The sequence below is a fragment of the Humulus lupulus genome, chromosome 8, assembly GCF_963169125.1.
Source record: "Humulus lupulus chromosome 8, drHumLupu1.1, whole genome shotgun sequence".
Taxonomy (NCBI): domain Eukaryota; kingdom Viridiplantae; phylum Streptophyta; class Magnoliopsida; order Rosales; family Cannabaceae; genus Humulus; species Humulus lupulus.
The window spans coordinates 89,866,044-89,877,114 of NC_084800.1; positions in this window are offsets into that span (position 1 = coordinate 89,866,044).

The window sequence follows — 11,071 nt, forward strand, 5'->3', positions numbered from 1 at the left end:
CGAGCTAACCTCCTTGAATTTTACTATTTCCGAGCCTTAATCCTAGAATTCTGCCTAGGATTTATATCCAAACAAGATAACTAGTTTATTCACCCAGAATTCCAACAACAAATCTCATTAACACCTTAATTCAATCATCTAAGTTTTAACTCCCAAAATTCTAGAAAAAATAGAGAAAGTTAGATTGAAAACTTTCTTAAACCCTTACCTCTCTATTAGCTTTGGCCTGAGCAATTCCTATACACTTCAAGCCCTCAATCATTCATTCCTTTAGCCTCAAAATCCACAAAGCTTAACCAAATTTTCAAACACCATGAGAGGGAGAGAGAACCGAGAGATAGAGAGGGAGAGAGCTCAGAATTATTTTTGTTTCTTTCCTTCTGATTTCTTCTACCAAACCCTAGAATCACAACTTCCTATACATAAGCTTATCCCTTGCCAAAGGTCTAAAATACCCCTTAAACTTATCCTCAATCCTTAAGTAACCCAAGGGCAATTTAGTCATTTTCCAAATCCCGTTAAGTCCCCGAGTATTCCTATAAATCCCCATTTAATCCAAACACGCCCAAATCATTACTAAATTACTACCCATTACTCAATAAATCCCAAATACATATTACATTCCCAAAATACCCCTAGGCTCCTCCCGAGCCGTGTATTTGACCCCATTGTGACCATCTAGCTAATCTGCTCCCTAGGACTGTCTCGGATTGTGCATCAAAAATATATCACCACTCACACGTGGTATCAATCACAATACACACAAATATTGCATTTATTCCCTCAGCGAGCTCAATTTCAAATATGCCCCTAATAACCAAATTGGGCTCACATGCATATGTAATTCACCTAAACATGCATTTCTAATCACATAATCATTACATTCATTTATTAACATACTTGAATCAATTATTGCCCTCCAGGCACGCTAATCAAGGTCCTAAGCCTTATTAGCAAATTTGGGAAGCTAACTTGTGGAGATATTAAGATGATCCCGACCCCGACCCCATTTTCATTTGAGGCTCCATCTATGAAGACTTTCCATAAAGGCATTATGGGGTCAACAGGTTCTTCCTCTTGGGTTATCCCGGTGCATTCTAAGATGAAGTCGGCCAGCGCCTGTCCTTTGATATAAATACGCTATGTCCAACTGGCTAAGCTCCATTGCCCACTTCAAGAGTCTTCCCGAAGATTCGGGATTTTGTAATACTTGTCGTAGGGGATGGTTTGTCTATACCTTAATGGTGTGGGCCTGAAAGTAAGGTATCAGAGTAAGAAAAATGTGAGCTTTTCAATTAACGGGTATCTGGACTCTGAGCCCAGCAACGTTTTGCTCATGTAATAGACCAGGAGTTGAACCTTTCCCTTTTCTCGCACTAAAGCAGCGCTGATGGTGTGTTCTGACACGGTCAAAATATAGGTATAATAGCTCCTCATTCACTAGTTTCGACAAGATTGGTGCTTGGGCCAGATGTTCCTTTAATTTCTGGAAGGTCTCTTCGCACTCGACCATCCACTCAAACCTCTGGCTTCCGCGAAGTATATTGAAGAATGGGATGCACTTGTTCGTGGATTTCGAGACAAAGTGACTTAAAGCTGCTATTCTTCCCGTCAAGCTTTGAACATCTTTGTGCTTCTGTGGTGATGGAATTTTGATTAGCGCTCTGATCTTGTTCGGGTTGGCTTCTATTCCCCTCAAGCTTACTATGAAGCCCAGGAACTTCCTGGATGCCACGCCAAAGGTGCATTTTTTTGGGTTCAACTTCATCCTATACTTCCGAATGATGGCAAATGCCTCTGCCAAATCGTATGCGTGTCCAGCCAAGGTCTTGGATTTGACCAAAATGTCGTCTATGTAGAATTCCATGTTCCTCCCCAGTTGATTTCGGAACATCTTGTTGACCAGCCTCTGATAGGTGGCCCTAGTGTTTTTAAGCCCGAAGGGCATGACGATGTAGCAGTACACACCTTTGTCTGTTTGGAAGTTGGTATGTTCCTGATCTGCTACGTGCATTGAGATCTAGTTGTAGCTAGAGTAGGCATCTATGAAACTCAATACCTCATACTCGGATGTAGCATCCACAATCTGGTCGACCTGGGGCAGAGGGAAGCAATCTTTTGGCTAGGCTTTGTTAAGGTCGGTGGAGTCGATGCAAGTTCTCCACGTCCCATTCGGCTTTGGTACCAACATCGGACTGGCCAGCCAAATGGGATACAGGGCCTCTCAAATGAAGTTGATCAAGGACAACTTCTCAACTTCTAATTTGAGGGCCTTTGCCCTCTCCGCCCCTAGAGGTCTCCGCTTCTGCCAGAACGGAGTTGGATTTATGTCAATGTTCAGGCGCGTGACATATTACGTTGCGGTGGATCCCCCTAGTCATATCCGAGTAAGACTAGGCCAAAACATCTTGGTTCTCTTTTACTCGGGCAATTATGGCAGCCCTGACGTCCAAGTTCAGGTGCCTCTCGATACGAATTGCTTTGGTCGGGTCGCTGCCACTAATGCATATCTCTTCCACCTCCTCCATAGGTTCTAATGCCCTATCCCCTCCTATCCGCGGGTCCAATTTTTCCTCCTCCCGAACCACCCTCCGTGCAAGCTGTGTTGGTGGAATTGGATCAGCGTTTTCCTCTTCAAGAGGATCTTTGCGGACCATGTAGATAGGTCGGGCAGAGACGTGATAACACTTTCGGGTGCTTTTCTGATCTCCCCATACGATTCCCACTCCTCCGTTATCGCATGGGAACTTCATGCAGAGATGGTGGATGGAGGTGATGCGCCAAAATCGACCAAAGTGAAACAACCCAAGAAAACGTTGTAAGCGATGAGGTAGTCCACTACTACAAACGTACAATATTTGAACGAGCCTTGAATATTGTTCCCCAACGCCACAAGTAGTTGAATCTTACCCATTGGGAGCAATGAATCCTCATTGAAGTCGTAGATCTGTGTTGGGCATGAGGCCATATCTTCCTCGGTCAAACCAATTGTAGTGAAGACCGGCTTGAATAGTACATTGATGGAGCTCCCGTCATCCACCAACACTCGGGATACCATTTTGTTGGGGATTTGGGCATTAATAACCAAGGGATCATGATGCGGGAAATGAACGTTCCGGGCATCTTCTTCCGTGAACGTGATGGGCAGGTTCATTAATGTAACGCCCCAAATTCCCTAATGTGGCTTAGTGCCTGGATTAAGGGGCATAATTGATTTATTATGCAATTAAATTATTATATGCATGCTTATTTGAATTATATTATTATATGATGATAAATGCATGCATGTGAGTCCACTTTTCATTATAAGGGTATTTTGGTAATTTGGCCCGTTGAGGGCATATTTGTATATTTTCATGCATGTTGGCGAATTATGGATGAGACCACATTATTATGTGGATATGTTAGAGCTATTCCACATGAGACGATCTTTGAATGCAAGTTAGCAGTTTGGTCATAACGGGATTAATTTCGAGGCTCGGGGTGAGTCTAGGGGTAATTTGATGATTAGTGCATTACTGGGAATTAAAGGGGTAATGAGATATAATTTATTAGCATTTGAGAATATTGAGAACAACAGGAATTGGAGGATGTTAATTATAATTAACGAGATAGACGAGAAATGACGATTTTGCCCTTGCTAGCTTTGAAAAGAAATTGCTTAACCTAGGGGCATTTTGGTCATTTGACCTTAGGTTATATGTGAACTAGAAAGCTGTAGAAGGAAGATTAGGCAGAAAAACAGAGCACGTTTCTCTTCTTCCTCCCTATCATTTTTCTTCTTCTTTTTCCTTTGAATTTTGAAGCTCCAATTGAGGATTCAAGCTAGGGAATCAAGCCTTGAGGGTTTAGGATAGAGTTCTACCATTGAAGATGGTTTAATCTTGTGCTTGAGGTAAGAATTTAGCCATGGAAACTCTGGTTTTTTTCCCTGTTTTTCAATTAGTTTTCAGCTGGAATTTTGGATTTGATAGTTGTGAATTCAATGAAGTTTTTGGCAAAGTTTGATTGGGTTTTGATGCCTAGGACTTGTAGAATGGGTTTTTGGGTTCATTTGTGAGTTTGGTTGAGGTTTGGAATCATTTTGTGACGTTTGGAAATTTGAGAACTCGAAGGGAAAAAACCAGGGCTGAGGCACCCTAGTTCTGGTGCTACAACACCCAAAGATGGGTGCTACAACGCTGTCCAGGGCATAGCAGCCCTGCTTGTAGCGCCATGGCGCCTGGGGGAGCAGCACTGTAGTGCTACCCTACTTTTCCAGGGTACTATTTTGGGTACTTTTGAGGGTTTTTGGCTCGGGGTTTCAATTCCTAAGGCTCGGGATCGAATCTACTAACCGTTTTAGTACGATTCGATGTCTCGGGAGAGAGGTTTTAGACCATGAACCTTTTATGATTTATTTTATTAACTAGATTCCATATTTGGTTATGACTAGGTGAACGCTAAGGGATCAAAGGATTGATCATTCTCAAGGGTCGTTCTTTTATTATTTCTCGCTCGAACTAGAGGTAAGAAAAATGCACCCAGTATGTGACATGTATGGTTCTTAATGAGGCATGTTGAGTACTCTATTTGTATATATGGAATGCATATTAAATTCTTAGCAGTCTTGCTTATCTGTGAATGGTATTGACTTATTAGTCAGAATTGGCAATGGTGTTAGTATTGACTGTGAAGCTGTGACTTATTAGTCAAGTTCGGCAGTAGTATTGAGCATTGGTCATATGGTATTGACTTATGAGTCAAGAACGGTATTAGCATATTTAACGCAAATTGAAAAGATTAGATCTAATCGACATAAGCATTATCGACATAAGCATTATCAACATAAGCATGAAATTCTTGACCGACCTTAAGTTCGATGAAAACAAAAGCGCTTGTCTAGTCTAAAGGCTATGTAACGTCCTGGTTACCCCAAGACAGTTACTGTGAACGTTGAACCGTGAATTTAACTCGCTACCCGAGTTCTTTGGTTAAAAACGTGCTTCTAGGTGTTATTAATAGAGTAAGGTGGAAAACCAATCAAAAGGAAATGATATATTTTATTTAAAACATAAACTGTTCATGGGCCCATCAAAACATGATCAACTTATTTACAACTCAAAATGGTCATTAAAGTTTAAATTTACAACCCGCCGACCTAAGCGGCAAAAATAGGGTAAAGCCCCTAGTTCCCTTGAGAACTCCTTGGCCGTGGTGGTCAAGCAGTCGCATATGTACACAGCACCACCTAAGCTCTCTACTCAAGGCAGGGTGAGCTTTTCTTTCCCTTTACCTGCACCACATAGCACCCATTAGCCAAAGCCCAACAAGAAAACACAATATTTCATGAATATAATATCAACAATGATCATAATAATCATTCAGGACTTTCAGTCCAAAATAGAGGAGTGACAATTGGAAAAGTCACTAAAGTGGGTTATGTTCCCATTAGCCATTTGACGATGGGGTCACCTGGGCTTTACAAATAAGTGAACCTTTCACTAGCTTATCAAGATAGGTGCTCAATGAAGTAGTCACCAATATAACCTATTGCATGACCATAGAGTCACAACCATGGGACTCCGCTCCCTAGCCACGTGACAAGCAGTCACCTAGGCCTTTGGCCCTGGCTTTGAGTAACTAGTCCTAGACTAGTCAAGCGCTTATAATTTTCATTGACCTTAGGGTCAGTCCAGCATTAATGCTCCTAGAGTCACTCAACGCTGATATCGATTAGATCTAATCTTTTATAGGCCCCGCATTCATGATGCTTATGCCGTTTCTGACTCTCAGGTCAGTAATACGCGACCAGTGCCGACCCTGACTAGTCAGTGCCATACACAAATAAGCAACATTTGCTAAGCATTTAATATGCAATCAATGTCCACATTTAATAACCAACATGGCTCAACAACAACCACGCATGTCATATACTCAGGGTGCAGTTTTCTTACCTCTGATTCGAGCGAGAATGAATAAAAGAATGACCCTTGAGAATGATCAACATTTAAGTCATTTAGCGGTCACCTAGTCATAACCAAATATGGGACACCATCAATAAAATGAATAACAAAGGTTCCTGAACCAAGATCTAGCCTCTGAGACATCGAATCCCACTAATCCGGGTAGTAGGAACGATCCCAAGGCCTAAAATTGAGTTCACTGCGAAAAATGATATGTGCACCGAAATTCTCAAATTATGCCCTTAAACATTATATTCGTGTAATGTTTGAGTATATATTTTGAGTACACGTATCATTGAATATTTAAATTGAATGTTTCAAAATGGTAAGGACATGTTTTGTTTAATATAAAATAGGTATAATTAAATGAAAAATAAAATTATTGGAATTTTTTCAACTGCAGTCTCCATTCTTTATACTTTGTGACACTTAAATCTCAAAAGTTGATTTTATATCAGTTAGGTGCCCAACATTTTTAAATTGTATTATTTAGGTCCCTAAATGCTATTTTTATTTCTTTTTTATTTTAAAATACATAAAAATACAAAATAAATAATAAATCATTATTAAAATATTTAGACATTTAATTTATGACAATAATAAACATAACATGAGAAAAAAGTATTTTCACGATTGTTTTAAAAATACATAATATTTTTTAATTAAATTAATGTTTTATTAAAAAATATTATTACCTACATTGTTGTTTATAATTAATACTAATAAAAATATGATATTATCAATTTTAATTATATTTATGTTTGTTTATTTCATGCTTTTTGTAAAACTTAGTAGTGTACATAAAGTTATTCATGTGCATATATATTTATACGAGCTACGACTAATAAACCTAATGTTTTAAAAAAGTTGTACTTTTATATCTAATCTTTTTTTGGTAGTAAGTATACTTAATGTTTTTAAAATGTTGCACTTTTATATCTAACTAGAAAACAAAACCGCGCTTCACGCAGTCTTTTGTAATTATTAAAAAATATACATATTTTAAAATACTTTTAGGAGAATACTACGACATGGATTCTTTTTCACCCTATTCGTACAACATGTTCCTTATATGGACACATGAGGGCGTATTGAATACAATTTTTTTTCATAATGGTGTCCATTGTATATCAAATCTCTTGTAAGTTTTTGAAAAATTCTGAATAATTAAAGTACCAAAAACAAAGTTCAAAAAATTTGTTGTATGTGTGCATTTATTTATTTTTTATTATTATTATTATACGCTTTGTGTGATTTTTTTTTTTTTATAAAAAGTCTAAATTATGTATATGGAAATTTATGTTTTGTGTAAGATTTATTTTAGGCGATTACCCGTTTGAACCTTTCATTTTTAAAAATTAACTTTTAGAATTCGTGTTTTGTTAAAAGGTTAAATATAGGATTGGATAGATCGATTATTTGAACATTGTATTTTGGCCGATTACCCGTTTTGACCCTTTATTTTTATAAATTAACATTTGGACCATATATTTATTCAAAAGGTTAAAAATTCTTTATAAAAATTAAATTATATATAATTTATGTTTTTTTGTAAGGGTTCACATCATTTTGAACATTGTATTTTAGCCGATTACTCGTTGAGGTCTTTATTTTTAAAAATTAATTTGTGGACCTCAAGTTTTGTCAAGATGTTAAAAATAGGAATAGATAGATTGGTTATCTGAACACTATACTTTGGCCGATTACTTATTTTGACTCTTTATTTTTAAAAATTAACCTTTGGACTATGTATTTATTCAAAGTGTTAAAAATTCTTTAAAGAAAGTAAATTATATAAATATATATAATTTATGTTTTACTTAAGGGTTCACACCATTTTGAACTTTGTATTTTAGCCGATTACCCGTTTGGACCCTTTATTTTTTAAAATTAACTCATGGACCTTGTGTTTTATCAAAATGTTGATTACTCATTTGGATAATCTTTTATATACCACTTCAAAGATGTTATTTTATTGGTATATTATGTAGAATATATTTGTAGTTTTTTTTTTATTATTTTATTTTATGTTAGTTCATTACGTATTTAATTCAAAAAATATCTTATTTAAATATGTAAAAAAATAACGTTTAATGTAGTTTTTGTTTTATTTTATTTTTTGTTAGTTTATTAGGTATTTAATTAAAAAAATATCTTATTTAAATATCTAAAAAACTAAAGTTTAAATAATTATTAATAAAAAAAATAAAAAAAATTAGATTAAAAGAGAAAATAGAAAAAATAGTTTGGAATAATTTTAGAATGACACATCATCTCCTCATTAATAAAAATGAATAAAAAATTCGATTAAAGGAGAAAATAGAAAAAATAGTTTGGAGAAATTTTAGAGTGTCACATCATCTCCTTGAAGCTCTCCTTTATATATATACTAGAAAATATAACCGCGCTCCGCGCAGTCTTTTGTAATTATTAAAACATATATATTTTAAAATATTTTTTGGGAGACTGTGGGGTGGTGATTCATTTTGACTATACTCGTACAACATGTTCTTTATATAGACACGTGAAGACATCTTGACCATAATTTTTTATTTCATGATGGTGTTCACTGTTATTGTATAGCGAACCTCCTGTAGATTTTTGAAAAATTCTGAGAAATTTTAAAGTACTGAAAACAAAGTTCAAAAAGCTTGTTGTACATTTACTTTTATTTATTATTATTATACGCTTTGCGTAGTTCTTTTTATAAAAAGTCTAAATTATGTATAAGAACATTTATATTTTGTGTAAGATTTATTTTGGCCAATTACCTGTTTGAAGTCTTTATTTTTAAAAATTAACTTTTAGATCTCGTGTTTTGTCAAAATAATAAAAATTGGAATTAATAGATTGATTATTTGAACACTGTATTTTTGCTCATTACCCGTTTTGACCCTATATTTTTTAAAATGAACCTTTGGACCATGTATTTATTTAAAATGTTCAAACTTCTTATGAAAATTAAATTATATATTTATATAATTTTTGTTTTCTGTAAGGGTTCACACTATTTTGAACCTTATATTTTAGTCGATCACCCATTAGAACTTTTATTTTTACAAATTAACTTGTAGATCTCAAGTTTTGTCAAAATATTAAAATAGAAATAGATAAATCTATTATTTGAACACTATATTTTGGCCGATTACTCATTTTGATTGTTTATTTTTAAAAATTAACCTGTGGATCATATATTTATTCAAAATGTTAAAAATTATTTATAAAAAGTAAATTATATAAATATATATAATTTATGTTTTCTATAAGGGTTCACACTATTTTGAACATTGTATTTTAGTTGTTTACCAATTTTGACCATTAATTTTTTTTTTAAATTAACTTGTGGACCTTGTGTTTTGTCAAAAATTAAAAAATAGGAATGTAAAGATAGATTATTTGAACCACATATAATTTGGTTGATTACCCGTTTGAATATTTTATTGTTAAAAGTTAACATTTGGATCCAGTATTTTGTCAAAAAGTTAAAATATAAATAGATAGATTTTATTATTATTATTATTATTATTATTATTATTATTATTAATATTATTATTATTATATGTAGATATTTTTATCTATTATAATTTTTATTAAAATAAAAATGAGAAAAAAAAGAACAAATAAAATAGATAAAAAAATTCATTAATAAATTAATAGCTATAAATTAAAAAAGTAATATAAAAAATGAGAAAAAAATATTGTTTACTTATATTTATATTTATAATTTAATTAAATAGTTGTTGTAATGAAATATCTAATCAAATTTAAATTCAAAATATACATCGTTGAAATAAATCAAATTTAAATTAAATTATACATGTTGTTAATATATATTTTTGTAAAACTATTACATTTAAATTAAAAAAAAACATAAATAATTTAAATAAACATTTATTATTTTTGTTGTTGTGCATTATTTTATTTTTAGTAATATTATTTTTCATTCATAATGTGTTCCTTATTTCTAAAAAGAATTTTTCGTGTTTCACATCAACCTCCGCATCTTTTGTTGCTGCGGGAATGTCCACTAAAATTACAATCTATAAAATATTTATTTATTATAGTGAAAACAAATCACAAATCCAAAGAATGCCATTAGTAATATCTTATTTTCACAAGCTTAGTAAAATATCAAATAAGAGAAAAATACAATTATAAATATTGATGATAATAATTATAATATTTTGTAAAACTATTCACTTTTGAATAAAAAACATAATTATAATATAATCAGAAAAATAGATATATAGAGAACCGAAAACTATTATGTAATTTTTAATTAATTTTTTTTAGTATTTTTCAATGATTAAGTAGTTAAGATATTTAAGCAAATTAAATTTTTAATTAAATTAATATGTATATATATTAATATTTTTAATTGTTAAGATATTTTAGAAAATAGAAAATGAATAAAAATTAGATTAAATGAGAAAATAGAAAGAGTGCTTTGAATAAATTTTAGAGTCTCACATAATCTCATCGAAACTCTCATTTATATATATAGATATAGATATAGATATAGATATAAAGATATAGATTTAATATTTACTGAATTACATAGCGAAAAGAAAAATTGAAAATTTGGTACGTGGGTTCTTTAAAATTCATATATACAGTGTAAATCGATATACTCAGAGTTTACTTTCTTTAGTGAAAATAATAATAATTAGAATTTTAAATAAAAATGACAGCATCAAGCGATTCAACACCCGATAATAAATTTTAATTCTCATTAATATTCAGGTATTATATGTTCTTACCAATATCAAGCTAGTTCTCTTTCTAAGGAAGATAACTGTCTGCAAAAGCAACATATAATTTTGTAACGGCATACTTTTATGGGTTAAAACTGAAAAAATTAATAAAATATTAAAGATAATAAAAAATTAGATACTTTAGATTGCAAAATGTTAATTATAAAATGATATAATAATATAATAAAATCTAATTGTGATAACTGTTTAGTTAAACCATATGTGACCATTCTCATTGATATCTCTTTTATGCTATTATTATTGGATAACTACTGTTACGTATGACTATATTAGAATCAATGTATTTATAAGTATGTGTATTAATTTGGTTAATTCTGTTACATTTGTTGAAGGATTGATGTACGTATATAT